The sequence below is a fragment of the Passer domesticus genome, chromosome 5, assembly GCF_036417665.1.
Source record: "Passer domesticus isolate bPasDom1 chromosome 5, bPasDom1.hap1, whole genome shotgun sequence".
In the NCBI taxonomy this organism is placed as follows: Eukaryota; Metazoa; Chordata; class Aves; order Passeriformes; family Passeridae; genus Passer; species Passer domesticus.
The window spans coordinates 42,691,886-42,706,730 of record NC_087478.1 but is presented as its reverse complement, the minus strand read 5'-3'; the positions used below and the strand labels follow the sequence as shown (position 1 = coordinate 42,706,730).

Below are 14,845 nucleotides of genomic sequence, written 5' to 3'. Positions count from 1 at the left end.
CCCATGTTTCAAGGCTCTCACAAAGGTCAGCAAACCCACAAAGCAGCAGTTGTGATCCTCGCTCTCTTGTTTGGTTTATTTTTGTTTGTTTGTTTGGGGTTTTTTGTTTGTTTTTTGGGGGGGGTTGATTTTTTTTTAAACTAATATGGATTATTTAATTATTGTAGTGAGGAGCACTGTATAGAAAATCTGAAGACCACCCTAGGTGTAAGGTGCAAGAGAGTCAATGTGGGCTTTTTTGCAAACACTCAGGTGGCCTTTTGAGCCCCATCTCAGCTCTGGCTACCTACCTCCACAGGCACAACCAAGGAGTGGCACTGCTACCACCATGCCCATTCCAAAACCAGCCCTGCCTGGATGAAAGCCATGTCAGGACAGAAGGGAAATAAAAGGCAGCAGCGGAACAAGAGAGCAGACCTGTGCACTAGCAGTTCCAGTGGGTGTCAGGTTCCACACCTGCTTCAGACCAGGTCTGTCAGATAAGCAAGAGACTCCCCCTCCTCTGCCAGTGTGCCATGGGTATGACACAGCTGTGCTGACCACAACATATTAAGCTGGTGGGAGCACAGTGCCAGACCATTATGGCAGTGGTGGAATGGGCTTGGGACTGCAGAATATGGTCTATGTTGGTATGGGCTTTGGGACAAGGATTTTCTTTCATGTTTGTTCCTGACTGTGAAGGCATGCTTGGTGGAGGCACGGATGACTCTGTGGGGTGAACTTCACAGAATTAATTTTCTCTTGTCATTGTGTCATGGTAGTTTTCACAGAATCACTGTGGATTTCTCTTTGTTGCCTAACACTTGGGCAGGTGCAGCCACCTTGTCAGACTGGCTCACCTGATTGCTGTTTTTTCCACAAGCTACCTTTCTTCCTTGTATCTTTGTAAAAGCTGAACAGAGGTGTGAATATTCGGCTTCTTGCTTGATAAGGCTATCAAAACTGCTGTGTTCCCTTCCTGGCGGAAAAGAGGATAAGGCTCCTTGCCAAGTGCATGGGGGAGCAAGTAATGTGTGCTGTAAAAAGCCTTTGTGCATGGCAGCTTCACATCTTCATCAGCATGTATAAATGCTGTTCTAAGTTTTTATCTCTACAGGTGCCTGCAAAAATGATGCAGGATTCTTGGAATTGTAAAGACTTCTGGATAAGTGCTTTGACTCCATGAAGTTGCTGCAGCCTCCAGGTTATCTGGGTAAGCACCAGGATCCACTGTGATCCCCTGCATGCTTGTGTTGTCCTGTGGGTCCATTGATATGTGGGGCTGTGGGGAGAGAAGGTGCACCCCATCCTTGACAGGAGGGAAGGCTGTGAGCAAGCAGGATGGAAAGACCCATCTGAGAGAGAGTTTGTGAAAACTTCCCACGTTCTGAGTGTGTGTTGTGTTTGCTAAGGGAGTAGTTACTGCCTTGTCCTTGTGTATTGTCTCTGTCAATCTTGTTTTAATTTCTGTTTATCCTTAACAGAGCAAAGAAAGACTTCATTGTGCTGTGTTTATTGTTTTAGGTACATGCTTCAGTGAGTAAAGGCACAGATTTTGTAATTTTGGGGTAAGCAAGCAGCTACTCAGTGTGAGCAGTGGAAGAGAGAGATTCAAGAAACCTGCTGGTGGGCATCTGGGCTTAAGAGAAGAGGAGGAAGAGGTGTTGTGGCTGTCAGTAGCTTGAAATGGGAAGATGCCATCTTCTTTGGGCCACAAAACATGAAAATCTCAAGGAATGGGAAACTCAAAAAAACCCCATATATTTTTCAGATAAGATGTCTGTGATTTTCTGTGGCCATTTGTGGTAATGTGTGTGCAGATGCACACCACCCTCAATAATAAAATTTCACAAGAAAACCTCTCTGGTAATGTGTTTTTCTAAAACCAGGCAGCAAGACCTGCAGAAGGCTCAGGACTGCCTCCAGCAGCCATTTCAGCATCTTCTGCATCTAGCAGGAGATGACAGAGGCAGGCAGAAGTGTTCGGGCCCCAGCAACGCGCCTGGATGGGCCCCAGGCAGGATGTGCTTCCCATGCCACCCACCTCCAGCACTTGTGCAAAGGGTGAGTGGGTGGCCAGGGTGTGACATCACAGCACAGCATCTGCTCATGTCCTTATGCTGCTCCAAAACACCACGGGCTACAAAGCACACAGAAAGCTTGAAGCCACCTCCCAGGGTTTTATCCCTAAAGCCTCCTGGGAAATCAAGCTCTCATTCCAGACCCAGACCTCGTCACATGTGAGATGGCAAACATTGAAATGAGTCTCAGATCTGAAGCTCATCTTTTACTTGTTGACAGCATTCAAATCTCTTTGGTTTTAGGCCATGTTTTTGTAGTTGTTTTCTTGTGGTTTTTTTAATCCTTTTTGTTATAAATACATCTCTGCAATTCTGAGAGATTTCAAACAGAAATATCTTATGTGAGTGTGGCGGAAGACAGCTGATTTTCAAAATTGCCCTTCGAGCCAACCACAGAAAAAAAGCAGAAAGAGAAGACAAAAATGAGTCCTTTTCACATAAACAGGCATGAAGTTGCCATTTATGCTGCAGTTCATGTTTTTTTATGTGAGTCCATTATGTTCCATCAGCACTGTCAATACAAGTGTTATTTGATTAGGAAGCTTGAATTAAGTGGCTACTCCTTAAAAAGTAGTCTATGAGTCTAAACTAAGGGATTTTAATTAAAGCACTTCCTTATGAGGAACAGTAAAGGGCACTGGGAACATGAGATGTTTAGTGGATTAGCTCCTGAGAGGAGCCAGATCTCTGAAGCATTGTCAGCTGCAGGTCCCCTGGTCTGCCAGACAGCCAGAACAGTTTTGGAGAAGGAGTCCTGGCCACACAGCCGCTGTTCTTGCTGTCTCACATGCAGCTCAGGCAAGTCTGGTCCTGAAAGAAGCCCTGCAGCAGCTCACACCATCGATGCAGACATAATCATGATGGCCCAGAAAGGAGCAGCAGTGCAGAGAGAGAGGAGTCCTCTTTAACAGGAGGAAGGAAAACTGCTGGCATGCACAAACAGGGCTTCCTTCAGGCATGTGAACCTAGAGGACTTCATAAATGTCACAGTCTGCAAGAAGAAAGGCAAAAATATTATGTCTGTGGTCTACAGAACGGTGTACAGGTGATTTGTTGTCAATGGTAGCTAGGCAGGGGTGTCTGGAAAATAACAAACTGTGCTAACAGGAGATGAGTAGATAATCCTCTGAATCATCATCAGGGCCTATGGGCAGTTGCTGCTTGGTAGAGAGAAGATGAAGAGTGGAAAATTAGTGTAAAGGGTGTCAGAGGTATGTGTTGTTCCAGGTGCAGCAAGACGCAGGACATGCTACTTCCTTGAGGATTTGCATTCTCTGTCTCCTTTCCTCCATCTTTGCTGTGCATCACAGCAAATCCAGCACCCATCTTCAAGTGCCAGTGACAACACCTTGTACAAGACTTTCAATTCCTCCCACAGCTCCTAGATATCTTGCTCCTCTCACACCCTTATCCTCTCCTGTACCTACTGCTTTCAGTGTCCCACCACTGGGACCTTGACAGAAGGCAGAAGATTCCATGCTGTTTAGAGCTATTTAAAATAATTTAAATAAAATTATTGCTCCACTGTGATAATAGAAGCTTTGCTCTCAAAAAGGCAACTAATTTGGGCATCCTTCCTCTCTGCAGCTGCTTGTTATTCCAAGACTTGTAGGATCTTTGAGATTTCTACCTCACTGTCAAATTTGGTGGAATTCAACCAACCTGAACAAATTAATGAAGAAGGGGACACACACATAGGGAATCTACAGTTCCATAAATGAAATTACCATATGAAATCCATCAATAAAAAAGCTTACTGCTAGTCATAAAATGAAGAAACTGATTTAATTTGCAAAGAATTCGCAATCTGGCTTTTGTGGTTTTCTGCAGGGGAGATTGATAAAGGTCTGAATTCCAAGCAGGGGTGTAGGCAGAATAAAAGAATTCTCCTCCTTTAAATGATGGGAAACATCAAACTGATTAGCCCAGCAGACTTGTACAAGGAAACAATTTTTATATCTGTACTCAACAATGATACAGTCCATTATTATAGTATGCATCACCTGAGGATCTCAAAGTGCCTTGGAGCTTGCTGAGCACTCCTACGTCTGCTTAAAATGTACCATCTTTGGAGAGATAGGCAACACAAGAGCTTTGCACAAGAGCTGTTGGAAATGTGGAAGACTTCCATATTACATCTTTCCTAAGTGGGGATTGATCAATATGCCAAAGGTGGTGTTTTGTACAGTCAAGAGAAAGGCTTGGGACGTGGGTGTTGCCCTTTGTGAGTTACCTCTTTTGACCCAGCTAGATATGCCTACACACCATTTAGACTGTGTACAGAGCAATCCCACGGTGCCCATGAGGATTCGGCAATGTCATGTCACCAGATGGCAGAATTGAGGACTAAAAGCTAGGATTTGTTGGTGGTGACCAAAAGTTTGTCTCCCAGGATGGCTGTTTCATCACTCAGGGGACACAAGTTGCTGATGTCAGTGCCCTTCTCAGAGAATAAGTGATCAAATTACCAACACTGTCACCAAGGTCAGCAAAATTAACTTTCTTGCTGGTTGCTTCAGAAATTAACCCAAGGGTTGTGTTGAGCCTTTTCCCATTTAAAATCTCATGGTTTAAAAGTAAGCCAGACCAAAACTTGGAGAGTCATGGCGGGTGTTGTTCCTGTACCCTTAAGAAATTTCTCTGAAAGAATTTGGAAGTACAATGACAGGCAGCCACCAATGTTGATTTTCAACATCCAACCTCAGCCTTGCTCCAGCCATATCTGAGCAGTCACATCTCATGGACTCTGTGTGACACTCACAGACACCTCTGCCTCACGCTGGCCCACCCTGACGTCCCTTGTCCATACCTAGTGCAGGGTTGCTGTTCTGCCTGGCTGGGGCCCATGCTGGGGTCAGGCACAGCCTCCTCTGTCACACTTGCCCTGCAGAACTGCAGACATGGAGCAGGGCTGCTCCAAGGCAAGGCTCATGCTGCAGCATAATCTTCATCCCTTTAGCTACCAGTGCTCCAGCCCTACATGACCCAGTACCCCACACGCACCCAACAGCCACTTCCAGCAGCAGTGAAAGGGGTTGTGGGCAGTTGGAATCAGCACGGTCTTCCCAAAAATAAGCACACATAGGAATTTTTATATACTTGTGGTTTAAGTTACTGATCTAACTTTGTTCATGCTTTTGCAAGAGGATTTTGCTGTTACTGCCCAGGGAAGTTTCCTATCAGCTTCATTTTGTACTCCTGACTGTGGCACACAGTCTCCACAATAGACTACAATACCTTTGCAACCCTGCTTTTGTCCATCAAAGGGCTTATTTCCTTTGTCACGACATGTGGATGATTGTCTAAATAGAGCTGAGATCTATCTATACACCTTACAGAATTCAGGCTTTACTTGAGTTTCCAGTTGTTTACTTTATTTATTACCTCTGGTTTCCAAAATACTAAGCTCCTGTGTATGCTTTTCCAAAATTTATCCCGGTTGACAGTGCCACACATAACCTCCTGTATTACCCAAATAACATCTGTGGTTGCTACTCCAATGGCTCCTCAAGCACTCAGTGTTTGAAGAGTTTCACTCAGTGCTTGAACTGTTTGCAAGTGATCTTCTTGACTCTGTGTCCAGTTTTAAACTGCTTGCACACAGTCACTAAAAGAGCTTCCTACTGTCTCTGTCTGGGAAAGCTGGCCTTCAAAACCACAGTTCCCTGTGCTGCCAGGCTGCTCATTAACACGTCTGCATTATTAATGCACTGAGAATGGAGCTCTGTGGGAAACAAGTGGTCTCAAAATCTCCCTGTATTCAAAAGAGGGTCAAATCCTGCTCCTCCATCAGATTTCAGCTCTCTGATCCTCAGCACCTGCAGGTGCTAAAGCTCAAGGGTGGGTCCACAGTGGGTAGTCAGCAACTACAGAAAGCAGGAGAAAGACATGAGGGCAAGATTTGAGGAACACTTAGATATAATGGTGCAAATTGATACCCAAAATGACACCTCCATACCAGGAAAACTTGAAGAACAAGGGATAAATGCAGTCCTTACTGACAGACATTGTGGAGGGTAAGTTATGATCACCCAGAAGGACATTGGCAAGTCAACCAGCAGATGCCCATTGTCCGATTCATATATTTCATGAAGATAAGACCTCAGCTCCTTTTATAAAGGAACAATAAATTTGACAATGACATTTTTTCAAAAATGAGATTTGGAGTGGCACAGCTGGTGATGCAAAGAAGGGAAAACCATCAGCTGTGACAGATTACTCTGCTGCAGACAGCACATTAATGAACAGCTTTCCTTGTAGATAAATTCCTTTATCGACCCCTGACACTCATGTAGAGGGGTCCCCCCTCCCCTTCCCATTTTATACATGTTTCCATAGTATTCTTCTTTTCCCTCCCAGTGCCCTCTGTCTTGTGTTGAAAACATTTACATGTAAAGTGGACTGATCATCAAGCTCTGGGGCTCTCTGTAGTCACTACAACAATTACAAATTATGTGAACTGATGGTATGAAATGAATAATCTCTGCAAATGGCATGATGTACTAGCCTGTTTGCTGCATTAGTCAGACACTTTGCTTCAGTTCAGCAAAGTGCTGCCAAAAATTCTGACCACACCCAGAAAGAAACATGAAAATATTCCTCCCAGGAAAACAGAAAGCTTATTTTAGTTAATTTTTGAAATGACATGGTAGCCAGCTAACTGGATTTGACACAGAAAGAGAAAAAGAAAGCAGTCTAACTCTCCTTCCTCAGAAGCAAATTATAAATCATTCAAAGAGTTTTTTTAATTATTTAAAAATGCAGACAAATGATGGATGTATGCAACATATATAACTTCATGTGCAAATTTAGGGGTAAAAGTGTGAAGAGATTCTAGAAAAGCACATTGCATATCATTATTGTCTCCTTTGAGGGTTTCAGAATGTCAGAAGGTAAAAAAAAAAAAAAAAGAAAAAACATCCCTCTTAGGTCAAACACAGGCCTGGCAGAGACTTGGGCAGCCCTGTGTCCTGACTCAGAGACTCAACTAACATGCTTTGTAAAGAATAAAAGAATATAAGGAAAGAAAGCAAATGCAGAGCAAATCTACACTTCCACACTCAAGCAGGCACTGTGGGGACTTTTTAAGCTGAGGCTACATCTGGAGCTTGATTTTTAATAGCTACAGAGATGCTTACTGCTCAGGTGGTCCTTCTCTGCATGCTGAGGAGGTTCACCTTGTAAATGGAACAGAGGAACTGCCCCAGGGATTGCTGTAGGCTGATGCAGAAACAGCTACCACCTGCCCCTGCTCCTCCAGGGAGCCCCAGCTTCGGGGCATAATCAGTCCTGGGTTCCTTTGCTGAGAAAGCCAACAAAAGTTATTATCATTAATATAAATTGTGGTGATGGACTCCCTAATTCTCTTCAGAGAGGTTATTATACAGCTATTACACTGCAACAAAATGTGACCACTACTGATCTGGGCTGGTTTGAATTAATGATCCAGAAATGAAAGGCTCTATATCCTATTAACAGTCTGCCAAGCAATGCCAAAGCCCATTACTTTGGTTTATTTGTAACCCGTCAGGAAGGACCCAATGCAAATCCAGATCTGGAGTCAATCCAGAGAAACTCGAAAAGGCATCCCTACAGTCTCTCACACAGGGAAAAGCAGAAACTACAGTGAGGAAACACTCATTTCCATGATGTTTTGTTCACCCACATGCATGTTGGAGGGCAATGGTGGAAAGTGGCTGGGGAGACATGAAGAGGGACTTGGACCCCCACTTTGCAAAAGCCATCTGCTGCACCAGAGCTGCAAGGTGTAAATGCAAGACAATTACCTTCAATTTCAGCTCTGGTCAATGCACAACCTTGTTTTCTATTTTGCTGGTAGCTGGTAAAAGAGGGGTGGGTTTGGCAGTGGCAGGTGTGCAGACCCTGGTGTGCACCCTGGGGACAGGGGACAGGTCCAAGTGGGTACACCCCACCACCTGCCACATGCAACCCCTCTCCCTGCTGGTTGATTTGAGCCAGCAGGACCCTTCAGCTGGCACACGGCCACCACAACAGGACTGTTCCATGGCATGTTTCAACCCAGCTCCCCACACCACTACCCACGCAACTGTTGGTGCAGGGAGTGAAACTTTGGTACCAAGTGGTAACTTTATGTTCTTGTGTTAATTCAAGCAATAAAATGATAAGAGAATACCAAGAATACTGTGCTGGCAGCAAGTTATAATTGTGGGGCCATGTGCTGGTCTTGGCAGCTTGATGCCAGTGACTGCCTGTGAAATAGCCCAGGTAGGTTGCGTGTCGGGCTGGCAGCCCAGTCACGTGCAGCACTGCAGGTTTTCTATCTGCTTACTGCTGGAGACTGCAAGTAAGGATAAGCATACAAGTGAGCTGAGGCAATCTGCAAAAAAGAAATCACAGCTTCCCTCCCCATTGTTACCATTTGATGTGAAAGCAGAAGGAGAAGGGGGAGACAAGGCAGCCTTTCCTCCAGGCCCCCTGCATCCTCCGCTCCTGAATGAGCTGATGCAACAGCATCAGCAACTGACTGCAGCCTTGATCCAGTCCAGGCTTTCTGCAGATCCCTACTGGAAGGAAGCCATTTTTCTTGAGTGTATTTCCAAGAAACAGTTGACAGCCTTGGCACAGCTATTCCTGGAAATGTTCAATAGGTCATCTTCTGGAAGAGAGTGCTGACTGATGGAATTGAACAGATCTTGTTCTGCGTGCCGTGCACTGCTCGCTCCCTCTCTTGTGATGTCTTAGCACTTGCCTTTGCTCTGTGCCCAGGCCCCCCACTGCCTTGGCCTCCCCACCCACTAGCTTCAGAGGCACACCAGCCTGGGTCCAACCTGCTCTGCACCGAAGTGGCCACAGGATTCAGTGTGCTGGGAACTATTTCCCTTCTGGCAGCAGTGCCGTGGTTGTTTTGTGCTGCCAGAACAATTGCTGTGTGAAGGCAAATGTCCCCAGCCTGTAAATTACAGAGCTGCCCCCTTTGCACACAAGCACCAGTGCCATGGAAATCTTGTGCACGTACAGAGACAGGCATGTGTGTGGCACTCAGGAGCACGGGGACATTGGCTGTCTGACTGTGCTGTCCCTGCTTGTCCCTGATACAAGCATATGCTTGAGATGGGCTTTGTGCTTTTGCGTCATGTTGTTGTTTGCCAGCAGTGAGGAAGCTCAGGGTGAAGTCATGCTAGGAGGAAGCTTTTTAAGGTGAGGCACTCTGGTGAGGGAAAAACCCAAGATCCATGCTGGGTGATTTCTTCTGTTTCTGGTGGTAATTGCCAAGGAAGATCTATTCCCTTCACTGTTTTTGGGGCGGATCCTGGTGTCCCTTGCTAACTGAGGAAAAGGTCTTGGACAATGATCACGGCCCAACCTGAGCCAGGGCAGGTCAGGATGTCTTGCTGGCACTCCCACCCACGGTGAAAAAGTGTTGCCGTGTGCCAGGACATCCCTGCCGGCAGCAGTGAGGAGGGTCTGGGAGCAGGGACAGTCATTCAAACCTCTGTTTACCAGTTTTGGCATGTAGAAACTGCCAAGGATTGTGCCCTCAGGGTACCAAGCAGGAGGAAAATTGCTTCATTTTAGAAAAGCACTTAAGTTTGCTCCACACAGAGTTCCACAGCCTGGCTCTGCAGTGTTCCAACCAGCCTGCCTGCAGACGAGGGAGAACTCAGGACCCCACTGCATCTGAGCTTCAGGGTCACGCTTGCCCTTCTGCACACAATAGGTACTTTATTTCCATGTTCAGAAAGTTTTAGAATGGCTAGATGCTTTTAATTCTGGCCCAGATAGCTCATTATCTCACTGAAGGCTCTTTGCTTCTGTTAGAGCACAGCCCAGAAGGTATGTGCTGTTACCACCAACAGCAGCCATGTAATGCTCCCTGCCCCTGTCCAATGAGAGAAGCAAAAGCAGGGCTTGTCTTCATGTCCATCCTCAATACTTGGAGGTGGATAAAGCCCTGGATGTACAGCCTGGGTGTCTAACTAGGATGCGGCAGAAAGAGCTGACCTTGCCTCTGCATTTGGGCTGTGGCAATTCTGCAGGTTAAATACTATTTTTCTTCTGCAGTCTGTGAATGCAGAATAAAATGCTAAATAAAATTACTTTGAAACGTTTTGCAAGTTCTATGTTGTCCCACTTCAATGTTATCCACAAATAATGTACTTGCACTCTGACAGGAGTTAAATTTCATCTATATCTGTAAAAAGCAGGACCCTGTTTACTGGTGAGTTGTGCAAGGGGGGTGATCCTGAGCTCTCTGTGGGGTGCACCTGCTCTGCCACATTGGCAAAGCTGTGTTTTTCCAAATCTACACCTTCTAGTGCTTTTTTAGAGGCATTAATAAACATTTCAAATCATCATTTGTTACTGACTTAATTACTGGTTGTCACCACTCAGTATTTCAAACAGCTGACAGTGAGAAACACCCTGTCATGAGCAGTATGCAAGAGGAACTCTTGAAAAAAAAAATCTCTAAAATAAGGGATAAGTCATTCAAAGCAACACTTTTTGGGGTCCTCGCCTCTTAGAGGGTGGACACAGAAAAATGTGCAAAAGTCTTTTATCAAGCATTCATTCATTCATTCATTCTTAAAAAGTTTCTCAAAGGCTATGTAAGTCTCAGGAGCTCATGGATGCCAGCAGGACCAGCTGCCATGCTTTCCCTGGGGTCTGGGGTTCCTACCCTGCCAGTGGAGGCTGCAATTCCATGGTCCTCCATTCTACTGCAGTGTTGAGCAGCGGGAGGGCCTCCTACAAGAGCAGGTTTTGCAGAGCTGTGTCCAGCTGAAGAGCACACCTTTCACCTGATCCTCTAGAGACCACTTGTCTTTATGCGAGCCTTGCTGAGTCAGCAGGAAAAGTCACTTATGGCTAAATGCAAGTAGGTCAGGGTAAGAGTGGGGAAGGGGTATTGCAGAAGGGGACAAGCTGTAGGGTTTTGGGTAACTGCAGGAGAACTGATTGTCCTCTAGCTGAAAAATAAATTCAAGCCTACAGTCTGGGACAGGATTTACATGGAAGATGTATCTTTTAAACCACACAGTGTTTATTAATGGAATATCCTTTTCTAAACCTAGATTTCCTACAGCTTGGTGTCTGCTGATGGGCAGCTAACAGTCAGTGTTGCTTTGTCATTTTGTTCAGAGCTGTGGGTTTTTAGAAGCTCTTTAGAAACATCTCTCCCATTTTACTTGCCTGTGTATCTCCTCAGTATCTGGACAGCTTGTGGCTGATAGTTCTCAGTGACTCACAGATAGAACCTATTAAAAAAAAACTCCTTAGCAGTGACGCACCAGATGTGCAGTGAAATTTTAAAAACATGCTATGACTTTTTAGGAATACATGCAATTAATATTAAACAGATGCCTGAAGTTTCCTGCACAGCTGTTTCTCTGTTATGTGTCATGACTTTTAATGGTACTGAGGTGAGACACACAGACATGAGGAAAAGCAAGCCTATTGCAAATTCAAGCTTTTAAAATTCTAGCAACAAAGGGTATAGGGGTGGTGGGGGTGGTGGGGTGAAGCCAAGCCACTGAACCTCTCACAAGGCACAAAATGGAACATATTTGCTCAGCAGTGCTGTAAAGCAGACAGTCAAGTATTTTGGTCAAGATAACATATACAATCTATTGCTGGGCATTTTATCACCTTTGTTGGGCACCCTCACCTTTGCTGGTTTCCTCTGAAAGATCTATTTTCATAGCAGTGATCCACTCTGTGTTTTTACACAGCTGGGACTAGAACTCGAATACAAGGCTGCATTTTGTTCCAGAATCCCTCTTGCTGTGCATGAACTGTTTAGACAAACAGAGTAGGTATTTTTCCAAGGAAGCTTGTCTACCAAGTTTCAATTTCCTTTTATTGGATACATGAACCCTTTATTACCCCCAGAAAGGCCTCCCTGAAATTCACCTTATCAGGACGTCCACAGCTGGTGAGATGGCAGAATTAATGCAGCAGCCAACAGCATTGGCAGCCAGAAGCATCAGGAGCTGAAAACACCTTGTCTCAAAGGGATGGGGGATGGGGGCATTGATTTAATTTGATACAAGGGAGGGATGTCAATTAATGTACAAACCTATGGATGACCTGGGCATCAATTATAGTCACTGGGGTGAGAATTCATCTTATCCTAGGAAAAAAAGCATAAGAAACTTAGATGAATTGCACCTAAAAGGCACTGCCTTCTCTCCCTTGACTGTAAAAGGATGTGACAGAGATCAGCTCTGATGTAGGTGCCACTATGGGAGATGTCTAAAGTTAGATGAATTCTTTGGCTTTATAACACTAAATGTTTGGCCAAAGCTAGTCATCTATACTCCTTCAACAGTCAGTGGAAAAGAGATCCTGCTAGATGTCATACACTTCCACCTGACAGGTGGGCTGAACTGCCTGCCAATAAGGCCCATCTTCATTCTGCTGTCCATAAGAAAAGTGTAGGAGACATGCCTATCACTGACTAAAAGTCAGTGAAGCTGGTGAAAGGATGATGTCATGTCTCCATCTTGTAGGGTTTCTTTTCTTCAAGCTCACATCCTCCTCATTCTCGACCTCAGTAAGGCCACAGCTCATCTTTTGGCTGGCACGGTGCAAATGTGTCCATACCTTCACATTGCCTCATGCATCTTTTCTGCCTCTGGGGATAAGGAGCTACAGTGACACAGGAAAGCCCCTGGAAGATAAGCAGTTCCAAACTAGATATTCTCTGGTCCCTTAAATATATGGTGCAGTTCCCCTGATCCCTCTCACGGGGATCTCCTGTGGCCCCAGATCTCTCCAGAAAGAGCTGCTATCATTCCCTGTGTCATTTTGGAGGCTTGTTATAGTTCTGATATTTGCTTTCTCACTATTCATCATGCCTTCTGCAGAGACTCACAGCCAGTTTATCAGTTACCAGGAGCATGCTTCCTGGGCTGAAAAGCAATTTCCTTTTCTCCTCTTATTGCAGGAGCCTAAAGAGAGTTTGATTTATGCCATCAGTTTTAGATTTAAAAATCTTCAGCTTCACCTAGGTACATTTCCTGGAGATCAGCAATGCTTAGTATAGTAAGCATTTAGTAATGCTTAACAGATGAGCAATTCTGTTACGCCATATGATCATCTCTCATACATTAGGTCTGGATTTTTCCTACCATGTTAGTTATAGCCACTGTCAAACAGTGTCACTCTTCCTTTCCTCTTTCTCCTACCAAGCTTATGATCCCAGGAGAGGTCATAGCAGTGAAAGTGGCAACCCTGCATTTGCCTCTTCTTATTAGCTGCACTTCTGGCTTGCTATTGTGCAGCACTCCCACTTTGTTGCAGTAATAGCTCTTAAAAACATAAGTGTTTGCCAACACGCACATGTAGGAGAACACAATGGCTTTACCTGAGAAATGTCTGCCATGGAAGTGACATTCACCACTGCATGGATGGCTTAAACTCAACTGTGGTTGGATTTCTGCAGGGCTCGTCACAAGTATGAGCCACTGTGGTTCACCCTGAGGGTCTACACAAACCCACACTGTCCATGGTAGGGGAGGCACAGTGGCACTGGCCATGCATCAGCTTGGACATACAGCAAAGAGATGCTGTGAGGAACGAGCAGGAATACATCCTCTGAACTAGGCCTAGGACTTATCCTTCACTCTCTTCCAAGTCTGGAACAGGTTGCCTAGGGAGGTGGTAGATGCCCAAATCCATTCAAGGCCAGGTTGGACAGGTGTCTCAGCAAACTGGTCTAGTTGTTTCCCAGCTGACTGCAATGGGCTGGACTAGATGCCCTTTAAAGGTCTCTTCCAACCTAAACTATTCCATGATTCTATCATTTTATAAAACTTCAGAGAACAACAGAACAACCTGCACTTCTAAGATGGGACAGTTGAGAGGGATTTTGAAGCAGCTGATACTTCTGTTGAGTTAATTTGGTTCCCAAGGAACCAGCTATTTTGGTTGCCAGTGTATTGAAGCAAGGCTGTGCTTTGACTCACAGGCCCATATCAGAGAGGGGCAAGCCCCTCACAGCCTCAGACCAAGCAGATTTCTCCAGCCAGTGGAGCCTGACCTTCCCATGACACCCTCCAGCTCCACCAGAACTGCACCCAATAGCTTGGGCATTTAGACCTGTCCCCAACCCGTGGTGTGAAAACCATCAGGAGGACTTGGATGGGATGGCCAGCCCTGCATGATGCATGACCTGATACTGGCAGAGCACTCCTGTCCCCTGTGTTGTAGGACAGTGGTGGCTCTGCACCCCCTTGGCCCCTGCTGGGTGAGGGGCAGCCGTGGTCAGAAATGTTTGCTGTTGTTGGCTGTGCTTGGCCAAGTGCCTACTGGTGCTTCTCTTGGGGGATGGCTTTGCTTCATCACTCATGGCTTGTCACCTTGCCAGGATGCACACCTTGTGGGATTAGCTTTTGGAAATCGCAGCTGGGTGCCCTGTGAGCAATGTCCCTTCTAACAGGAAAGCATGTTAAACCTGGAGCCATCTGTCAGCTGGATTTCAGAATTAAATCTGATGTGTTGGTAGTGCTTGCCTCAGAAGAGAAAAAAAGAGAAAGAAAAATTCTGCTTTCTGTGGCATGTGCTGGCATCTAAGGACAGGGGACCAGCAGGCAGGGACCTGGGGCAGCACTAGGAAAGAGCTCTCTGGGAGCTCTGAAGCATATTCCCTTCCGCTCTTGACCCCCTTTATTCTTGTCCTCTACATGCTTATGCACACACGTCCCTCTCTGACCTGCTTGCTATTCCCTGGCTTTACCAGATGCACAACAGCTGACTCACCAGAGGCCCAAGCTGACATGGAAGCAGGGAAACCAAAAACTCCT

The 14,845-nt window shown here is 45.6% G+C and overlaps 1 long non-coding RNA gene across 1 annotated transcript; it reads left to right on the top strand.

Annotated features, from left to right (window-relative positions):
• The first annotated feature begins 802 nt into the window (after positions 1-802).
• LOC135300356 (uncharacterized) lies at positions 803-1,664 on the top strand. Its single transcript, XR_010362249.1, has 3 exons — positions 803-902; positions 1,097-1,192; positions 1,504-1,664. It is a non-coding gene; the product is annotated as an uncharacterized LOC135300356 (long non-coding RNA).
• The last annotated feature ends 13,181 nt before the right edge of the window (positions 1,665-14,845 follow it).